Raw genomic sequence first — 14268 nt, 5'->3', positions numbered from 1 at the left:
ATGGTAAACATCCTTTTGATTTGGAAATATATATATTTGTTTTCTTAAGTTTTCGCGGGTACTTACATGTATGGTATTCAGCTTTGTTCGGGTATTTTCCCACGTCATTATAGTTGTGCTTTTAAAGTTGTAGCAATGTTTCGGCAGAATCTCATCTGCCATCATACAGAACCCTGATGATGGCAGATGAGATTCTGCCGAAACGTTGCTACAACTTTAAAAGCACAACTATAATGACGTGGGAAAATACCCGAATATATATACACATACATACATACATACATACATACATACATACATACATACATACATACAGTACATATCTACCAATCATCTCTACATACATATCCCATCAAGCTATTTCTTTTCAGGATAAGCAGCATTATCCAAAGGTTAGAAAAGTATTGAAATAGTAAACAGGGAAATTAAAGAAATATAAAAAGAACGGGGAAATATAGGTAATTCTAATTTATAAATTCATCTTCATGTTTCCAAAATTGTTTACTTTTCAAATGATCCACCATGTCCATTAACCACTTTTCATCTCTCTCATTTTGAAGCTTCTGTTAATTTTATCCAAGTACTCTCAACTAATTTACTCTTGCTTTTTATATTTCACCTATTTCCCATATTACTTCCTTTATTTATGTATATCTTGCAGTTATGCTCTCCACATTTTCAAACACAGCTAAGTCTAAAATACACCAATCATCCAGACTCTGTGCCACATCATAGAATATAATCTAACATTCACAGACTAATCACCCCATAGTTCTTTGCATTCACTCTTGCCTCCTTTCACTTGTAGAAGGGAATAAACATCATCAGATGTAGTCTTTGCATGTATATTACAGACATTTCACAGCCACTGCAGCAGCAAGTTATATCTATATTTTAATGTTTCTCCAATTATATGCACATGAAGTAACATCATTTTTCAACAATGTCATATTATTGATTCTCTTTTCTGTTATTGTTTTCTTTCATTTTCTTTTTAACAATTGTCTGAGTAGGCAGCTTCAATACAGTTTTATTTATTGAGTTTTAAAAGCATTGCAATTGACTTTCCTGAAGAATGTGAAAGATTAATAATACATCAATTAATAATAAATACACATGTAGACTATATAAATACTATACAGTGATATATATTTTACAGCAAAGTGTAAACCATTATGTAATGTATATGCTAGAAAAGTAAGAAAAAGAAAAGTTTAAACAAGCTAAAATAAGAAGGGAAGGAGAAAAACTTTCTTTTCATTAGTTCTTTTATGAATGCTAACATTGATAGCATAGGATTAATTCCATTCTTTGACATACTATTGCATTCCCATAAAGATCTCTAAAATATTCCTTTCAGCATTCTCTTTTTCAGTTTTATCCCAAAGGATTTCATGATTTTTATTTTTATACCAGTTATAATGCTGGAGCTCTTTCTTAGTTTATATCTTTTCACCCTCCCAAATTTTTTTTGTTTTCTATAAAAATATCTCTGCATTTTAATTTTAACCATTCATTTTTTTTTGCAGCAACCATTCTCCAATATACTTTTTTCCCTAATCCATACTCTCTTATTATTCATTACTCCATCAAAGAAACCTTTTCATATTTTCATTGGTATAACTCCATAGTTTTCTGTGGCTTTTGGCAACACAACTGTCTTCATTCTATTCAAAGTAAATTCCATACCTTCATCTCTATTTTCCATTCCTCTTCAATCTTTTGGGAAATTTATCTTTCCTTGGATAATTTACATTTTCTCTTCCTGCAATCATTCTACTTTCTCATTAATTTATTTTATTTTGGCTTTTTTCCATTCCATATTTTTCCAATTCTTGGGCTTTTGGAAAATATGATCAATCCCACATTTATGATTCCTTTAACATCTTTATATTCTTTTTTTATATATAAAAGTTTTATTTAAGTTTTCACAAAACATACAAATAAAATATCTTTTTTTGAGAACAGCGTGACTCCAGGTTATCACTTCTCCATACAGACATAAACCCAATACATATTTATCTTATACATTCTAATCCATATCTTATAACTATTTTTGCAATTTTTCCAATAGCTTTTCCCTTTCTTTACTTCCTATAGCCTTATTTTAAATTATCCCATTCCTTTCTTAATTCAATTACATATCTTTTTCTAATTTTTAAAATCTTTCTAATCAATGTTTTTATACTTTCGTCTGTCCTGTTTACAATTTCATATTATCTCTTCTCATAAAACAAATTTTCCTCTGTAATTGCTAGACTGGAGTGTAACACCTTTGTATCTTTTTTCAAATCTTGTTTAAAAATTTAAGTTACACCTTTACAGTTATAACATTCATTTTTTAACCTCTATTTTATAACACATACCTATTTTCAATTGAATTCTGCTTGGTACATTCCCTTAAAAATACACACTAAATTCTTAAATGAAAAAAGTATATATGTATATATATCTGTGTATATATGTATAACGATAGTAAATGGAATAATTATTCTATTCAAATACAGCTCTGCCATTAATATTAATAACAATCTTTTATATTTCTATTTCTTTTACCTAGCAATATCAGTTGTCTTTCACTTTAATCATCTATATTTCATATTTTACTTATTACTGTCTTGAAATAAAAAACAAAACAATAGTTATTAACAGTAGTCAATAAAATTATTATTCTTATTCAAATTCATCTTGTCAACTGATAAAAATCTTCCATGTTTCTTTTCAGTTTTTTTAACTTTCTTTTTAAATCATTGAGAGCCTTATTCTCTTTACAAACAAATATTCCATTACACATCAATACAAATTTTTCTTATCACTTTAATCATCTAAACATATTTTCTAACCCTTTTCTATTTCTAATATAACAATGCTATCCTATGCACCCTTGCAGAATCCTCTCCTTAAGTTAAATTTTAACCATTGTCTCTGTGTCTTTTAAATAGGTTTATACCTTTAATTCTTGTACACTTTTCCTGTACCTCTATATCTTGTTTCTGTCCTTTGTAGCTTCTTTTCCTTTCCCTCTTCCCTCTCTTCTTCTCCCTCTCCTTCTTATTCCCTTTTCTACCTGATTCTCCCTTCTGTGATCCTCCCTTCTGCTTCTTCCTGATATTATAATTGCTTTTCAAATTACTCTTTTTTTTGTTTGTTGCTTCAATGCTTAAGTTTTTAACTCCCTTTCCCCTCTTTCCCTTTTTTACCCTGCTTAAAGTTGATTGGTCATTAAAGATGGCTTCTTCTTTATCCCGCCCTTCTTGTTCTGCCAGTGTTTCATAGTTCAAAATCTCCATTTCTAAAAATTGAAATATGAAGCCAAAAGATCCTCTTCCCTCTTGTGCTTCTTCTTTTTGTTCTTTAAGTCTCATTTTTAACTCTTCAAGGAGTGATGCCATTTTAAAAAACTTTAAACAACCCCCAATTGATTTTATTTTGTTTCATTAGGATCCACCATCCAAAATTCCAGGAATCATCCAATAATCCAAAACTGTTTCTTGCTTCTTTTCTCACTTTCTCTTTCCAGGAGCTTTATTTTCTTGTAACAAAGTTTCAGCAACAATGTATCTTTTACAAACCTTGTTAAAATTCCACTATTATTTTTTTTAAGTTCCAGGTGGTCTCCTCCATTTTCCAGATTCCACCCTCTTGTTTCCTTTTTCCCTCCTCTGCTTTTTCAGTCAAGCTTTCTTCTTTAAACTTCCCCCTGCACAATCTTGTCCGGTCGGGTTCTTCTTTGACCACCGCTGCAACTGCCTTTGGGAAAGGGAGTAATGGCCAGCCAAGGAGGAGAGATGTGGCTCTCCTCAACCCAGCTGACAGCTCCCCCTTCTTTACCACCTCTACGGGGTTGCTTCAGCCCTGAATCCAGGCGGCTCAGGGTGCTCCAGTGGTGAGCACAGATCAAAACCACGCACAATCACGATTTTGGTCCGTTGCCGAAAAAGCCAGAACCGGAAGTTCCAACATCTTTATATTCTTGTAATGGGTTGTTAGAATAACATCTGGAGACAGGAGGAAGAACTGCAGCCAGGGCATTGATCTGACAAGAGCTCATAAATGGATACCACAATGCAAATAGCATCTCAAAAGGGACCTTCCCTTTTGAAACAGGTTGGTTTTTCAGATTTAAAAGATTCTGTTCCTGTAACCCTTATAATAAACACAGTTTTAGAAGCCATGGTTTTGGTACATACTGTACCTTAGATACATAGAAAGTAGTCACAGTTCTCGTTTAGACCTCACTTAGATCTCCAAATGGCCTGATCAATTTTTTCTGTACCCTCTTTTCTCATTCCACCCATTCATTCATATCATACCTAATGGAGTATTTTTTCCCCCTCCTGATTCACATTTATTCATTATGTTACCCAGTTTTCTCCAAATCCGTCCTTAGTTCTTCATTAATCACCATCCCTTGGAGCATAACATGCCACCATTGACAACTTATTCTTTCTTCCATATGATCAGTATGCGTAGGATGAGCATAAGCAAAATCCAAGGGTACTTCAACGATGCACATGCTACTCTCTGTAGGATCTTTAATCTAGAAACATTCTTGCAAATCAACACATTAATGCCTACATCCAGCAATACTACACACTGCAAATCACTAACGAGCTATCGCTACACATATACATATCATTCAAAGTTCAAGCGTGTAAAATAAAAATCTTTGTTTTCACTCTATTGGCTACCTGGATTGACAAGGTTTCAGAAACTTGCACCATGTGGAATCAACCTAGTCTACCTTACTATTTTGCACCAAAACTTTGAGACACTATTGTAACAAAATGGAGTATATTTGGTTTAAAAATGCTTATAGAATAAAAATACTTTATTGGCCAAGTGTGATTGGATACACAAGGAATTTGTCTTGGTGTAAATACACTCAGTATACATAAAAGAAAAGATACATTTGTCAAGAGTCAAGAATCATAAAGTACGACACTTAATGATAGTCATAGGGTACAATAAGCAATCAAATCATACTAGGAAACGGTCAATATAAATTGTAAGGATACAAGCAACAAAGTTACAGTCATACAGTCACAATGGGAGGGGATGGGTAATAAGGAGTGATGAGAAGATTAACAGTAATAGTAGTGCAGACTTTGTAATTGTTGAACAGTGCTGAGGGAATTACTTGTTTAGCAGAGGGTTGGCTTTCAGGAAAAAACTGTTCTTGTGTCTAGTTGTTCTGGTGTACAACTACTCTGTAGCGTCGTTTTGAGGGAAGGAGTTGAAACAGTTTATGTCCGGGATGTTTTCACAGCCCTCTTTTTGACTCGTGCATGGGTACGCAGGGGTACGCAGGAGATGCATGTGCATGCGCAGAGATGCGTCCTCAATGGAAGGTAGGTTGGTAGTAATTGTTTTTTCTGCAGTCCTAATTATCCTCTGAAGTCTGTGTCTGTCCTCTTGGGTTGCAGAACCAAACTAGACAGTTATAGAGGTGCAGACTCAATAATTCCTCTGTTGAACTGAATCAGCAGCTCCATAGGCAGTTTGAGCTTTCTGAATTGGTGCATAAAGAACATTCTTTGTTGTGCTTTTTTGATAACATTTTGATGTTAGGTGTCCATTTTAGGTCCTGAGATATGATAGAACCTAGAAATTAGAGGGTCTCTACTGTTGATACTGTGTTGTCTAGTATTATAAGAGGTGCTAGTATGGGAGGGTTTCTCTACCACCATTTCTATGGTTTTGAGTGTGTTCAGTTCCAGATTGTTCCGGTCACACCACGAGGCTAGTTGTTCAACCTCCCGTCTGTATGAGGATTTATCATTGTCTCAAATGACCCAATCGCTGTTGTATCATCTGCAAACTTCAATAGGTTAACAGAAGGATTGTTTGAGATGCAGTCATTGGTATATAGGGAGAAGAGAAGTAGAGAAAGCACACAGCCTTGGAGGCTCCCTGTGATAATTATACAAGTATCAGATGTTATTCTGCCTAGCTTCACCTGCTGCTTCCTGTCTGTTAGGAAGCTTATGATCCACTTACAGGTGTGTTCAGGTACCGCTAGTTGGTTTAATTTGTCTGGAATGATGGTATTGAATGCTGAACTGAAGTCCACAAGAGGACCCTTGCGTAGAATTCAAGGTGTTGTAGGATATAATGCAGAACCATATTAACAGCATCATGTGTCAGTCTATTTGCTTGGTATGCAAACTGCATGGGATCTGACAGCGGATCCATGATGGTTTTCAGGTGGACAGCACAAACCTTTTAAAGATTTTCATAACTACAGATGTTAGAGCAACTGGTCTGTAGTCATTCAATTCCTTGATGGAACACTTCTTTGGCACTGGGATGATGGCAGAGTGTTTGAAGCAGGAAGGAACATAGCACATCTCTTGTGATCTATTGAAGATTTGGGTGAAGATGGGGGCCAATTGGTCAGCACAGACTTTTAAGCAAGAAGGAGTTAACTTGTCTGGCCCTGGCTGTGAAATAGATCTTGCACTTCTTTTTCTGTGATGACCAGAGGTTGTGAACCCAATGGGTTGGGGCCAATTTTAGGAGGCTTGGCTGTTGTTGGTGTGTTTGAGATGTAGGTTGTGGAGATAGGTGGCTGTAGTTTCCTTTCAAACTTGCAGTAAAACACATTCAGGTCATCTGCTAGTTGTTGATTTCCTTCTGCCTGGGAAGGAGTTTTGCTGAAACCAGTGATGTTTTTAAGAGTTTTCCACATGTTTGCTGGTTTGTTTGTTGAGAACTGATTCCTTAACTTTTCAGAGTAGCTTCTTTTTGCTGCTCTGATCTCTCTTGTTAATATGTTTCTGGCCTGATTATCACCATGATCATCCATTTGGCTGCTTTTTTTCAGAGCTGCTTGTTTTCTTTTTGACAAAATAGGTGGTGAGATGTACAGAGGGGGTCATTAAGTTTCTGGTTTGCTTCTCCCTCTTTCTAAAGGGTGTTGCTTCATTTTTTAAAAAATTATATTACATGGATGCCTCAAGTGAGTAAAATTCACATTTTCTAAAAGTTGGTGCAGAGGTTAGGCATATAGTAGATAAAAGCCAGTTTTTGAAATATTAGAAGGTTTGCCCCCTCTGTTCAATCATTTTGCATTCACAGAAACTAAGCACTTTGTCCTGAGCGGAGTATTTCTCCTGCTGTTATTGAGAAAACATATGAAAATATATGGTGCAGATTCTGAGTACGTTATATTGCACAAAGTAAACCTGCTAAAATAAAATCCGTTGCAATCCATGTAGGGTTGAATTGTGAGGGTTTTGATTTTCTTCTTGTCATCTGGTAACGAAATGCCTGCAAGAAAAAAGCAAGCTCAACCAACACTAAGAGACCAACAAAAATAAAATGCATTCTCCTCTTTTTTGTGTTGTTTCTTCTTGCCCATACTCTGTCACAGTATATAGCCATGATCAAGGACCTATGGCCTGTGGGCCGGAAATGGCACACAGAGCCACTTCTGACGGCACGTGAGAGGTCATGCGGAAGAGCCCCACTGTGCATGCATGCATGCTCCACTGCCCAACATCTGATTGTCGGGTATCTGGAGCACATGCATGGGGGCAGGGGTACGCAGGAGATGCATGTGCATGCGCAGAGATGCGTCTAGTGCATGTGGGATCTCGTGTGCATGCACAGAGATGCATGGTACATGGGAGGGTCTTGTGTGCATGTGCAGAGATGCATGGTGCATGGGGGCACACACATGTGCAGAGATACACAGCACGCAGGAGGCCATGCACACATGCGCAGGGGGCGTGGGAAAAAAAACGAAAAAGATTAGCCACCACTGGTATACAGTGTTAGAGTACTGCTTCCTAGGATTAAAATAACAGCAACACCTCACTACTATCATAAAGAATTACACCAAACCCATTTCTTCCTTTTCCTCATCTTCCTCCAGCCAAAGTATATAATAAGTGTTCTTCTTTCTTAAATACTTGTAACATTAGTGAAGTGTAAGTTTAGAGTAATTAACCTTCCATTGATTTCCTTTTAAAATTTCTGAATAGTTTCTGACAGCTGTAACACATCTTCTGTCTATGCAAATAAAAGGGCAAGCCTGTGTCCAGCCAGTGACAGCTGATTAGTCTTTGCGGCAAGTCATATGAAGCCCAATATGGGTGAGAGAGTACAGAAGGGGGAGTTTGTTTGAATGTTATTGATTTGAGCTTCGAGGTCCATATGTGGATATTATTGCAGTATTAAGCCGTAATTTTGGACCCTTAATTTAAAGAGGTGGCTGTGTATCGGGGACAATGTATAGATAGATAGATCACTGTTCTATTCAGCATCATTCCTATCTCAATAGAGAAACACACCAACGAAAGCAACAAAGGAATCAACAAAGACCTTTCATTTAACAGAAGGCAATGAGGCATTTGTTCTTTTCTTGCCAGGTTTAAATTGCCATTTTCCATGCATCATTATCAAATCAGTGTAATCAAAATGTTCGGTAATTATACTATCAAGCTACAAAATATTCACCTTTATTCAATCCAGGGACAAAGAATTTATGGAGTCTGGAATGTGGAAGTTTTGCTCTTGTGGAGGCTCTGAATGGCATTATGCTCATTTTGAAGCCTCTTGTCATAATATATGAAATTAAGGTTTAGTCACTAGAGTCCACCAGGAAGTATCCTGTCTAATGAGGTACATCAGGAAATGTACATAAAAGGAGCTGACACATGTTGTAAGGAGAATTTAAGATTAGGATCGTCTTTTATTTGTAAATTTAAAAAAACAGAAACAAAGAAGCAATTAAATGGACAAATAGACAGAAACTTGTATAAGGTTTATCTATGCTAAGGTTTAAGGTGACATTTTAAAAATTATTATAATTTTTTAAAAAACTCAGGGCTTAAATTCTATGATCAGATAATTTGTATTCTTCTTGCTCACTCTACTGCCCTGGTGCTAATATTTAATGGAAAACATCATGCCCTCGCTCTCCTTGCTTACTCCCTTCTAATCTTTTATGTATTAATGAGCTATTCAAATAGAACAGGGGTGGGCAACACTGTGCATTCCAGATGTTCAACATGTCAGCTTTTATCAACTTCCAGCAATAGGACTAATGGTAGGGGATTACTTGAGTTGTGGTTAAAAACATCTGGAATACACCTGGTTGTCTACCCCTGAAATAGATGATATCTTCAACTAGCTGACTTCAGAAAAATTGGGCATATGCATACTCTGTTCCTGATGGGTGATTGTTGAGAAGGGAATCCTTGGCTTCTCACCTTTAACAAGATTTCTGATAGATAATCACTGAAAATCATCATAATGTAAACCACATCCTGAAGCATATCTTGGTGAGAATTGTATAAGTAAATGTAATTTTAAATGAATGAATCCAGAGAGAGAGTGAGAAAGAGATTGATTTCAAGATGAACTACTTATAAAAAGCTTAGTCCCAAAACCGCTATGAGCTGTTTAATCCTTCCCTTATTATGTTAATGTTAGCAGTATATATCTCTGAGGATTCCTGCCCCTTATATATACAGTACTTTTCGAGATATAGGATTCTGCATTTATCATACATGCTTCTAAAAGCCAATTATGATGCAAAATCTTGTTGTTCTTGCTTTGAAAAACCAAATTTCATCCTAGCTAAAAATAAATATTTTTTTCATTCACAGTCAGAATTTATTTTCAGACACAAAACTTGGTATAGACAATTGATTCTAAACCAGTTTATTTCAAGTGCAGAGAAACCTGAGCAGTATAACGGTTAAGGGGTTGATCAGAATCTAGGAGGCTGAAATTCAAGTCTACTTTCTATCACCTCTATGACTAATTACCATCTCTCAAAACAGTATACCCCAGAAAAAATCAAGAGCTCAGTAGTAAAAAAAAATCTATTTAATCCATAACAGTCTTCTACAATTTCCAGATATGTGTGAACACAAACCCTAGATCAGCAATCAGATTGTTCATGACAATTTAAAACAATTTATCCCCCTAAAAAAATAAGATGAACATGATCTGCCTTAGTGTTCTTAATGTGTTGGTTTAGAGTTTGAGAAAGAGCACCTAGGAGGATGGGCATTTATTCACAAGAGGTAATAGCCACTGATTTATCCTGAAATGGTTTAGTTTTAGGAGATGTTACCATTTATGAACATAAATGAACCATAATGTTAACCATGTGTCCTGGTTAACAGAGATAAGTTCTCTGTTTGAACAGCTATCTAGTCCAAAATAAGTTTATAAATTGAAAATATCTGCAAACTTAAACAGGTAAATATTATCCCACCTGAACTTGCTACAGTTTATCATTGTTCATTTTGAATAGTGATACCTGGATCTGGACACAATATCCTGAGGTTTGACCAAGACCAAGTAACTTAGATGATTGAGAATCTCCATAGTTATACAAGGAAGAAGGTTCAAACTAGACCGCAGAAGAAATGTTTTGACAATACCAACTATCAGCAAGTAGAACAGGCTGCCACATTAAGTGGTAGATTCTATTTCACTAGAAGTTTTACAATAGAAGCTAGATAGTGATCAGTCAGATCAATAATGAATTGTAACTGAACAAAAGAACTATATGATATTTAAGTCACCCACTTAGAATCCTAATACATATATGAACAGCTGAAAAAGATCAGTTGACATCTGTTTATAGTCTATATGTTTACATCTATAGTTTGATCTACAAAAGCTAAATTGAACATTGATAAGAAATTGTCAGAGTAAAAAAAGAATATGAAAAATATCCCAATGAAGACAATAGTAACTTCTATTCACTGCCAAAATAACTATGTGGCTTTGTCTATGACAGGGGTCTGCAACCTTAAACACTCAAAGAGCCATTTGGACCTGTTTCTTACAGAAATGAAAACACCAGGAGCCACAAAACCTGGGTGGGCATGGCCAACTCAACATCACTCCCTCCCAGTCACATGACCTCCACCACCATGCCTACCCAGGTTTTGTGGCTCCCTGTGTTTTCTGTGGGAAATGGGTCTCTCTCTCTCTCTCCCTCCCTCCCTCCCTCTCATTTCTGTTTTTTGTGTTTTACCTTCTCAGGCCAGGTGAGGAGTGACTGGGAGGGGAAGGCGAGGGGTGGGGCCAGCCAGTGGTGGGATTACCCAACAGGGAACCACAGCAGAGGGCCCAAAGAGCTGCATGTGGCTCCAGAGCTGTGGGTTGCTAACATCCGATCTGTGAGATCATTAAGCTAGGTCTAGAATCTAGTCAAGCTAGATTCAAAGGAAATGTTATATAAACAAGTTGTAGACTTGTTTATATTCAAAATATTCAGTTAAAGAGCATATTGCAATGAGCAGAAATGGCCACCTTTTATATCAGCAGAAATGGCCACCTTTTATACAGTATATTCTGTTTTTAAAGTCTTTTTTCAAAGGTATTGAACCTTTAAAAGCAATACATATTTTCCTATTATGTGAATTGTTCATAATACATTTGAAACTACTTTGTAAACAATTGCTATTATCCCTTAAAGCATTTCCTTTCTTCTTTTGAGTTTAACACAGAATCTGACTGTCTCATCTTGCTGTTTTCCCATTTCATGTTCTGTTTCACCTTCCTAAACCTGTTGTCCCTTTAGGGTCCTCAGCATGATCCTTTCAATTATTACATGTTTACTTCCAACCCTTTTTCTTTTTCTGGTCTTATTCATTTCTTTATGTCTCAGCCAATGGCAGTTAGGGTCCAGAAAGCAGAGCCAATGGTAGAAGGGGAAACCCTTTTCCCAATGCAGACACATTAGGACACCTCATTCAGTCACTTTCTGAGATGCCACCCCTATCATTCATCAAATTTATACAGGCTTTTTAAAATTTAAATTAATCCCTGCCGCCTTCTTTACATCTCAGGCTGTATTTTGATTACCACCCTGGAAATGATCCAGGCTTTGTGCTATTCTCCCCACTGATCCTCCCACCAATCCTCTGTTGTGTTCAAAAACAAGTGTTACAAATCAGCATGTTTGTTGTCTAAGGCTGCACTGAAAAAAATGACTATTTTATTTCCTGAGCAAAATTCCTGTCTTTTTTTACTTCTTCTCCTATCTCCCTAAAATACCAATCATAAATATTTCTTTCTACAGCTTCAAAGACAAAACTATACTTCAATTAGACCTGGGATTAATTAGGATGTCTCCCATAAAACACATGAATTTTAATAACATGCATTCAACATCTGCTATATATAAATACATAATTTTGAAGAGAGGTGAATGGCTGGTTCCGTTCACTCTTCATAGCCTTTTTTTGGGGGGGGGGGAGGACATTTATCAAACAGTAGCTAGGCTAATTATATTTTTTCTTACTTCTGGCACATCTCAATATCACATCTTTAAAAGATGTTTCCATTCTTTATTTATGCCCTCTTGCATATCCAGTGACAAAAAAGCTAAATAAAAATTGTAGACTCGCTTCTATTGAACGAAGAGTCTCTGTTATTAAATCTCTGCTCTAGAACTTAAAGAAATAATCAGAGGCAGAGAAGGAGAATGAATGAATGAATGAATGAATGAATATATATATATATATATATATATATATATATATATATATATATATATATATATATATATATATATATATATATATGTTTTCTTAAGTTTTCAAGGGTACTTACATGTATGGTGTTCGGCTTGGTTCGGGTATTTTCCCACGTCATTGTAGTTCTTTTAAAGTTGTAGCAACGTTTCAGCAGAATCTCATCTGCCATCATCAGGCTTCTGTATTGTGTCCGTCTGTGAGTCAGACTTTTACAGTAGTTTCAGATTTGAATTTGGGGCAGCCTATTGCTGTGCCAGAATGGTTTTTTCTTCATCCTGATTGGTTGGGAGTCTTGGTCTGTGTTTATTGGTCTCGGAGTTTGCTGTGTTCTGCTTGATTGGTGTCTCTAATATCTTCTGTCTGTTTTTTGGCTCTTTTTGTATCTTGATTGGCTGGCAGCATTGTGTTGCTTTAATGGAGGCCTTTAGTGCAGCTTGGCTTCGGGTAAATGGACGGCTATCATTAGTTAGGAAGCTGGGTTTCATCTGGGTGCCTGGTTGGGGTGTGTTTGAGCTGGAGGTATCAGGGGGATCTGTTTGTGCCCAGGTGTTTGCCTGGCTTGTGGTGTGGAGATTTTTTTGTTTGTGAGTGCAGGCTTCCAAATGATTGACAGCCTGGTGGAATCATCTCTTCTGTTCATGCTTTCTGGTCTTTTTCAATCTCTATGGCTTCTCTGATGATTCTGTGATTAGGGTTTTCTATAGTAGCCAGGGTTTTGGTGCCATTGAAGTTGATGCTATGACCTGTGGCTTCCATGTGTTGGACTAGTGAGGAAGTGTGTTCCAGCTTTTGACTGCATTTTGTGTTCATCCAGGCGGGTGCTTATTCTTCTATTAGTCTGTCCAATGTATGTGGCCGGGCATGATGCACAGGGGACTTCGTATATGCCTTGGTTTTCCAGGTCAATTTTATCTTTGGGGTTGCTAAGGATGGCTGCTATTTTTCTGTCTGTTTTGAAGGCAGTCCTGATGTGATGTCTGTGTAGTACCTTACTAATTTTGTCTGTAGTACCTCTTATGTAGGGCAGGACAGCTGTTCCATAGGTTTGTTCATCTTCTGGGTCTCTATTATGTTTCAGTGTGTTTTTGTGGATCAAGCTGGTGATTTGCTTTTGTGGAAGCCGTTGGCTGTCAGTACTTTAGTCAGGGTGCATAGTTCAGTCTTAATGTGTGTCTTGTCTGCCAGGCGTTTGGTTCTGGTAATTAGTGTTTTAGCCACGGAGTTTATCTGTGCTGGGTGGTGGTGGGATTGGGCGTTGAGGTAGCGGTTGGTGTGGGTTTTCTTCTGGTATATGGTGTGTCCTAGTGTGCCATCTGTTTTTTTGTAGATTAGTACATCTAGGAATGGTAGTTGTTTGTTTGTTTCTGTTTCCATGGTGAACTTGATTTTGGGGTGTGCGCTGTTTAGGTGTGTTAGGAAATTGTTTAGGTTTTCTTGTCCATGGGGCCAAATCACGAATGTGTCATCGATGTATCTTAACCATAGTTTGGGTTTGAGGGTGGCATTGGCCAGGGCTCTGGATTCGAATTCTTCCATGAACAGGTTTGCAATGACAGGTGACAGTGGTGATCCCATGGGAGCTCCTTCTATTTGTTTGTATCTTTGTCCTTTGTATATGAAATATGTGTTGGTTAAGCAGTGTTCTGTTAGTTCCATGAGGTGTTTAGCTGGTTGGTATTTATTTTTGATGATTTCAAGGGTCTCTTTTATCGGGACTTGAGTGAATAGTGAAACCACGTCAAAACTTACAAGCAGA

General features: G+C 36.7%; 1 protein-coding gene across 2 annotated transcripts in view; it reads right to left on the bottom strand.

The window, feature by feature from the left end:
* KCNH5 (potassium voltage-gated channel subfamily H member 5) overlaps positions 1-14268 on the bottom strand; it is a 219131-nt gene that overhangs the window by 121636 nt on the left and 83227 nt on the right. The window lies entirely within an intron of this gene.

This window comes from Notechis scutatus, chromosome 1 (assembly GCF_049901735.1).
Source record: "Notechis scutatus isolate UNSWTSFEM ecotype Mainland chromosome 1, rNotScu1.2, whole genome shotgun sequence".
NCBI lineage: Eukaryota > Metazoa > Chordata > Lepidosauria > Squamata > Elapidae > Notechis > Notechis scutatus.
Note: the sequence above shows the minus strand (reverse complement) of the source record. Positions and strands in the feature narration are given on the sequence as shown.